General features: G+C 37.5%; 1 long non-coding RNA gene across 1 annotated transcript; it reads left to right on the top strand.

The window, feature by feature from the left end:
• The first annotated feature begins 6429 nt into the window (after positions 1 to 6429).
• Positions 6430 to 7173, top strand: LOC141316614 (uncharacterized). Its single transcript, XR_012351468.1, has 2 exons — positions 6430 to 6598; positions 6683 to 7173. It is a non-coding gene; the product is annotated as an uncharacterized lncRNA (long non-coding RNA).
• The last annotated feature ends 939 nt before the right edge of the window (positions 7174 to 8112 follow it).

The raw sequence follows: 8112 nt of genomic DNA, 5'->3' as shown, positions 1-8112 counted from the left end.
TTTGATGACTTAACGTTGACTAAAGAGCATGAGACGTCTTCCTGCTGGCCAGTAACAGTAACGTTATTTGTCATAGTATTTCATTCTGTAACAAACAGATTTGTATTATGCTATTGTTTTTGATAGTGTTATACATTTCTTTCAGATATTAACGATGATCGCTGCGTTTGTCTTACCGATTGTGTTATCTTCCTGTCAGCAATTAAGTTACAGATTGTCTAAAAGATTTTTTTTATGAATGTACAATGTTGCCGGATATTGCTACGAAAAACAAGCAATTTCAAAAATAAAGAAAAAGATATCCGAAATAAGTTCAAAGCTTGTGTTTTGTAAATAAGATTAATATATCAGTAACACTAACGTTCAACTTTCCACTTTATAAACGTCCCAAAGTGTCACAATAAATTGGAAAAATGAGTCAAAATACACGTATAATAGGTGGATCTGGCAACAAACGGAGGCTGCACACGCGCTCTCACTCAACGCGCTCTCAAGCCTCGTTCACTGCGCTAGCTTCTCGCATCAACATGAATTGCAAACACTCATGTGATATGAGGTGGTTTAAACGGTTTAAAATAATCATTCAGAGAGCTTGGCATTTTATTTTTGAATATACAAAAATGACCGAGGTCCGGACCTCGGTGACCTCATAGCTGGCTACGGCATATTCCTTACCTAATATAGCCAATTATAGGCTATTTTCACTCAAACAAAACAGAACTCCAGATAGTTATGCTTTTACATTTAATGCATAAAAGCAAAAGAAAACGTAATGCATAATTTTAACTACAAGTTTTAATTAGGCTACAATAACTTAAACCTAAACATACCTTTGCACATGAAACAGCTAGGTGTAACCTTAAGCTCGTCGCATCAGAAAGGGCTCTGCTTATGTCTGCTTCGCGGGCATTTCACGGTGTATGCGTCACCGTCGCATTTGCGCACACAATTTGAATTCATGTTTTTGGTCTGCCAAATTGATATAATAAAGAGAACGATAAAAATACCGTTATTAACCGGTTAATTTGGAATTTCTGTTTCCGTTTCTGTTCAGAACGATTAAAATTGATTTTGTTTTCGTTTTTGTTTTTGTTCCTGTTCAATGTCATTTGTTTTCGTTTTTCGTTTTCGTTCCTTGAACCGGTTCAGAGCCCTGGTTACCAGCATTTTATTGTGAAGGTCAGTAAAAAACAATTTTTTGATAGGGAATAAGTTACAAAAACAATCACACTTTTTACTTTTGCAAAACTTAAATGAATTCAAAAAGAAAAGGGAATCAATTTATTGGGAGAAATAATTTTTTTTTTTTAATAAATTCCTATGAACAACACCCTTGAATGCTTTTTACAGTGCAGGTCCTTTCCAAAAAATTAGCATATTGTGATAAAGTTCATTATTTTCTGTAATGTACTAATGAACATTACACTTTCATATATTTTAGATTCATTACACACATTTGAAAGTAGTTCAAGCGTTTTATTGTTTTAATATTGATGATTTTGGCATACAGCTCATGAAAACGTCTAGGTTACGAAGGTAACCCTCGTTCCCCGAAGGAGGGAACGGAGACGTTACATTGGGATCTCGCTTGAGAGACCGATCACCTCTGAGCTTTATTAAAAAGGCCAATTGAAAATTGGCGAGTGGACGTGCGCGGCGGCCACGCCCCCGTACATACGGGTATATAAGACGGCTGCGCGCACCACTCAGTCAGGCTTTTGCTGAAGAGCCGGGAGAGCCCAGCGTCAGCGCGACGCCAGGGGGTGGCAGGGGAATGTAACGTCTCCGTTCCCTCCTTCGGGGAACGAGGGTTACCTTCGTAACCTAGACGTTACCCCTTCAGTCGAATCACTTCGACGTTACATTGGGAACTTAGACCCATGTAAAAGGCCACGACCCTGACGCCGCGTTACGCACAACGCCACGTGCCGGCAGGTCTTCCCAGACGTGTCCGCAGGCGGTCATTGAACTTCCCAACGCCCCGAGGCCCCTTTTTATAAGGGGGGCCTGCAGGGATGCCAGTTGTACTGAAGCACGGGTTGGGGGGCGGAGCACATGGAATTTGTGCATGTGGAAATGAGAATAATTCAATATATCCATAAGGCTTCTTAGGGATACACGAGGGAAACAGCGGCCTCCTCCGCTGGAAAATATTGGAAAGTATAGCCACAACCTGCGGGGCGAAGGAGACCCAGGCAGGATCACAGCCAAGGACTACTCCGCATCTAGCCCTGACTGCGGGGCATGGAGGACCCAGGGTTCACCGGAGGGTCGCGCTGGCGGCTGCCAAACAATGCTCTTTCTGTGAAACACTCTTTTAGTTTTGGCAGCGCAGCAGCAGGAGGGAGCACGAACTCAGAAGAACTCTTATCAGCTGTTTAGAGGCTCGACACATCGGCTCTTCAGCAAAAGCCTGACTGAGTGGTGCGCGCAGCCGTCTTATATACCCGTATGTACGGGGGCGTGGCCGGCGCGCACGTCCACTCGCCAATTTTCAATTGGCCTTTTTAATAAGGCTCAGAGGTGATCGGTCTCTCAAGCGACATCCCAATGTAACGTCGAAGTGATTCGACTGAAGGGGTAACCCCAAATTCCTATCTCAAAAAATTAGCATATTTCATCTGACCAATAAAATAAAATTTTATGTTTTATCAAGGGCAGGGTCAATGCAGCTAGCTATCAGGAGATTTTGGAGCATTTCATGCTTCCATCTGCTGAAAAGCTTTATGGAGATGAAGATTTCATTTTTCAGCTCGACCTGGCACCTGCTCACAGTGACAAAACCACTGGTAAATGGTTTACTGACCATGGTATTACTGTGCTCAACTCTCCTGACCTGAACCCCATGGAGAATCTGTGGGATATTGTGAAGAGAAAGTTGAGAGACGCAAGACCCAACACTCTGGATGAGCTTAAGGCCGCTATCGAAGCATCCTGGGCCTCCATAACACCTCAGCAGTGCCACAGGCTGATTGCCTCCATGCCACGCCGCATTGAAGCAGTCATTTCTGCAAAAGGATTCCCGACCAAGTATTGAGTGCTAAACTGAACATAATTATTTGAAGGTTGACTTTTTTGTATTAAAAACACTTTTCTTTTATTGGTCGGATGAAATATGCTAATTTTTTTTAGATTTTTGGAGGTTTTCATGAGCTGTATGCCAAAATCATCAATATTAAAACAGTAAAAGGTTAGAATTACTTCAGTTATGTTGTAATGAATCTAAAATATATGAAAGTCTAATGTTTATCAGTACATTACAGAAAAGAATGAACTTCATCACAATATGCTAATTTATTGAAAAGGACCTGCATTATATTAATATGCTCTTGTCTCAAATAATGCCTTTTACCTTTTCTGTTTTGTCTGTTTTCCAAGTTGTTGTTATATAATCAACAAAGAAACCACATTTTACTTGTTTGTAATTTCAGACCGCTGACTCTGCAATATAATATGCGCAACATAGCGCCAGCTAGAGTTTCTGTTCTCAATCTCTGGTATATTTCAGCTATTTTCTCAATTTACTCAGTCATTTCCCTCGAATCACTACATCATGGTAAATTATGACAGCATTTGACAGCATTTATATCCAAATGCACATTTTCCCAAGATTAAATTAAACGATTCTGTGTCCGGATGATGCATAAACTCAATACAACAAACATAATCCAGATCCAAAAGGAATAAAGCCATTAATCTGAGTATTGTCTTGTTTAGTATTATATTATTTTATTATGTATATCCCTGGGCACATTATGCAACGTACATTTACACCGTAAAATGAATAATGCACAGCAAGTAGAAAATACAATATTACTTTAATAATTATAACAACATTAACAATCGCGAAAAAAAACTGATGTTAAGAGTCATAATGCACAGCCAGCACCAAATAGACAGAACGGCAAAACTCAAAACTGTACTGTATTATAAGTGCTATCATTCATAATTAAATAAACATAGTCTTTGTGATGACCAGAAGCTGACACAAAGTTCTTGAAAAAATGTTTGCTATTTTTAGAGTAAAACACCAGTATAAAGCATAGTATCATAGTATCTATTTTGTAAAAATAGACTTAGATTCCCGAACTTACGCTGCTGTCAGCGGAAAAACTTTTACCCTGCAAGTGCCAATCCAGAAGCCAGAAACACGGAAGTCTGAAAAAGGCTAATTACTAATGTTTAATGCTGATTGGCCTTCTTCTTCTTAAAGTTTATTTGGCGGTTTACAATTCAACTGATAAGTGTTTTACCGCCACCTGCTGGACTGGAGTGTGGAACAAAAGTTTAACGCTGATTGGCCAATACAGTAAAACTCCTTTCACCAATCAGAAACCTTTCGGCTCCTATTGCTCCAGGCTGCAGTTACCCCTGTCTCATTTTCTTCTGCGCTGTTTACGCTGGATTAAAGCCACAGTGCATTGTTCTTGATCAGAATTGACCTGATTAACATGAAAAATAACAATTTCACCATAAAATTATTTAAGTAAGTTTCGTGTTTCACAATCACATGCTATAAGGCTAACCAGCATGGGGCAAATGCACATAAATACTTTAGCTAATGGTTTATTTTTTATTATTATTATTATTATTTTTTTATACTTTAATACTTGTTCAAAACTGTCACTTTAGCTAAGTTATACTATTTTCTGCTTATTTTGTTAATTAAATAATAAATATAGGCTACTGTCATTAAAATATGTTAAATAAAACATTTAAAACAGAGACAAAATCATTTTAAAAAGAGAAGATTCTGAAAGCATTGAAGAAGATCCCATAATAATTTAATATGGATTTACAGTAGTAACAACAAATGATATGTTTTATGTTTAATATGTTTTTAAATATGATTGTTTCATTATAAACATGGAGATGATCTCTAAGGTACACATCCAACATAATATATGATATTTACCATCTGAGTCATGTCAACAAATGAAAAAGTCAGTCATCTATTCATTATTTTGTAAATTATTGTGCCTTTAGCCCCAACAGCAGGGCGATTTTTACCACAAAATACCATACTTTTATATATTCTTTTCGTTATTGAAAAACTGTGGCTTTAATTGTCTTAAACCAAAATGGGAATCATTAAGACGACCTTTGTCTCAAAATATATTCAATAATTTTAGCGATTCTCATTTGCTTCTTAAATCTACAACATAAAAAAAAAAAATCAAATATGAGTTTGCACAGAATCAACTACATGAAAACACATCACTGCTGGGAGTTATTGGCCAAACTTAAAATACCTGTTTAAATTATTAAAACTTGAGATATTTATTAACTAGATGATTTTTTTTTTTTTATCTTGTAAACTACCAAAGTGCAGCATGTGTTATTCACGTGTGGGGAACACAGCCACATCACAGCATGCTGCTCATATCATAAATCAAAGCACATGACAGACAGTTGTCGGAGAACACCTGAAATGGGTGACCGAGTGAATGATTCGTATTCGTATTCTACGCAAGCCACGGTTCAGCTGCACGCGACAAACGCTGCCAGTGTGAAAGCACAATGAGCGCGTGCTGCTGCCGCTCTGCAGACACACATCTTCTGCGCTGCTTCTGCTCTGTGTGAAACCGGCATAACAGGGATCTTTACGGGTTGTGTGTAAAGCAGACACAGATTCTGGAAAATCACTGTGTGAATGAACCAAATCAAACAATTTCAGAACAAATCATGGGACACATTATCCGTGTATTTACATGAAATCTCTGTGTGAAACAGGCTAAAGTCTACAGACGTGCCACTGGTCTCTTATATTAATGTTGTTCAGAAGCCTGTGTAATGATGTAGTTTCCTGACATCCATCGACTGAACAGCGTTTTCAAGATTTGTTTCCTTGTTGTTGTTGCTCAGCAATGGCATGGACGCAATGTTGTCTGGGGGTTTTGTAAAAAGGAGGGTGGGACGATGGTTCGTGTTTGGGGTGGTGACTGAGTAGATCGGACGTCACATTTTTACGGAAGTCACAGTGGCTTGTGAAAAGGTACAGCTACTTTATGCAGGCTGTGTGCATTTTACTGTGGACTGACTGTTTTGAAACTTATATGGTAGTTACATAGCCCCTAGACCTCAGTTATCATGAAAAAAGCCAGGAAATTTCAGTTTTGACAATATGGGACCTTTAAGTGAACTTTTCAAAACCACAAGAAAATGATAGTTTTGCTATAATGTCACTCTTGTTTTAACTTTTTACATTTTACACTTTTAACATTTTCACCTAAACAAGTTGAGCATCACAATCAGGAATCATGTGGGTAGAGTGCATTTAAATTGATGTTTTAGCTGCTGACAAGTCAAAATCTCTCTAGCGCTGATCCTGCTGTATAGTAAAAGTAGTGCTCACACAAACACACTCTCACCCTAAAGATTAAACACAATCTCAGAGATCATTCATGTTCTTCACTCTCTACAGGCTGAGGGACTGCAGTATTGGAGAGGAAGGCTGTGCTGCTCTGATTTCAGCTCTGAGATCAAACTTCTCACACCTGAGACAACTGTATCTGAGAGGTAATAAACCAGGAGACTCAGGACTGAAGTTACGCACTGCTCTACAGAACGACCCACACTGTAAACTGAAGAAACTATAGTAAGTTATTGAGTCAATGCTTTCATTAATTATCTTCTATTAAAGCAGATCTTAGTGTATTTAATCTTTCTCTTTATTGTACAGTATTTGACAGTGGAAACTCTACAAGCTCCGAACAAGTGAATCAAAACAACACGTCCTGAACAAGACTGTCACCTGGACAAATGCAGACACTGATCCAGCAGTTTCAGATGTGAAGGATTTTTGTTTTTAATTTTCATTCAGCCTAGATTTTTTTTTTCCAGTCTCATGGGAACATTTTTTTTATATATATATAAATGAGTATATTGGACATACTAACTGTACCATAACATTTTTAGTGTGAAACTACAGTATATTTCAAGCTAATAATTGCATTACTTACACAGTGATTTCACAGTGGGACTTCTATTATATCTAACTGCACTCACAGAAATGTAGAGGATGTCTTGACTGTAAAGTGCACTCTGGTGCAAGATGATGTTTATTTACAGTGAGGTTCAGGTGATCCACAGGTGTGTAGTATTTACAAAGTGCAAAAAAAAAAAAGACTGTACGAAAATAAACAAACAAAATATACAGTTATCCACAATATAGACGTTTGATAAAGGGTTTTGACTCGTTCATGGCACTACTGCTGCACGCTCACTTGTCTGGTCTACTGAGAGACAAACTTCACAATAAGAGTCGCCCACAGTAGCGCTCAACTTCACCTCCTCCTCTGACTCAACAATTACACAATTACACAAACAACAGAAAACAGGTCAGACATACAAATATATACATATAAGCAGTTCTCGGGTATGTATGTAGATGTAATATGCTTTATATGGATAGGGAAATGAAGCCTCATGAAGCACTGAGGTTTACTTCTGACTGTTTCAGGAAAAGATCAAGAGGTCCTGCAGGCTGCAGCGCGATGACGAAGATGAATCAGGTCCAATACTGGAGGGTTTTTTTTGTACAAAGCACAAAAGTACAAAAATGTCAGCATTATAATACAATTAAAAATAATAAAATAAATAAAAAACAAAACCTTTAACAATATAAATTAAAAAGATGAAACAAATTGACAGTTTAAGATTTTTGGATAATGAAATAGTTTGGATATTGAACCTCTTTTAAAAAAATAATAATAAATAAAGGATTTTGTTGAGTGAATTTGCAGCGGTAAATATTACATTTTGCAAGTTGTAATAGTGGGATAATGATAAAAAATTCGTTAATTTGATCTTTTTTTGATACTGGACGTTGTTAGGCGTGTGCAAGGTGGTTTGTTTGGCCGATGTCATATAGACACATGCACAGTAGCGATCTCTGAATATAATACTTATGCGCTGGTTTAAAGGGACTATATTGCGTTGTGATAATATTCTAACCTGTGTATTAGTAGAGATGAATATTAATAAGTAATAATTGATAAATAATAATTTACACAAATTGTGATGTGATGCTCTCTACACACATGCAAAATATTACAATTTTAAAGTTTTAAATTGCATAACTTTAGAGCGTTTTAACAAATTTAATGGATT

Source organism: Garra rufa, unplaced genomic scaffold (genome assembly GCF_049309525.1).
Source record: "Garra rufa unplaced genomic scaffold, GarRuf1.0 hap1_unplaced_117, whole genome shotgun sequence".
Classification (NCBI taxonomy): Eukaryota; Metazoa; Chordata; class Actinopteri; order Cypriniformes; family Cyprinidae; genus Garra; species Garra rufa.
The sequence above is the reverse complement of the archived record's forward strand: the minus strand, read 5'-3'. Positions and strand labels throughout refer to the sequence as shown.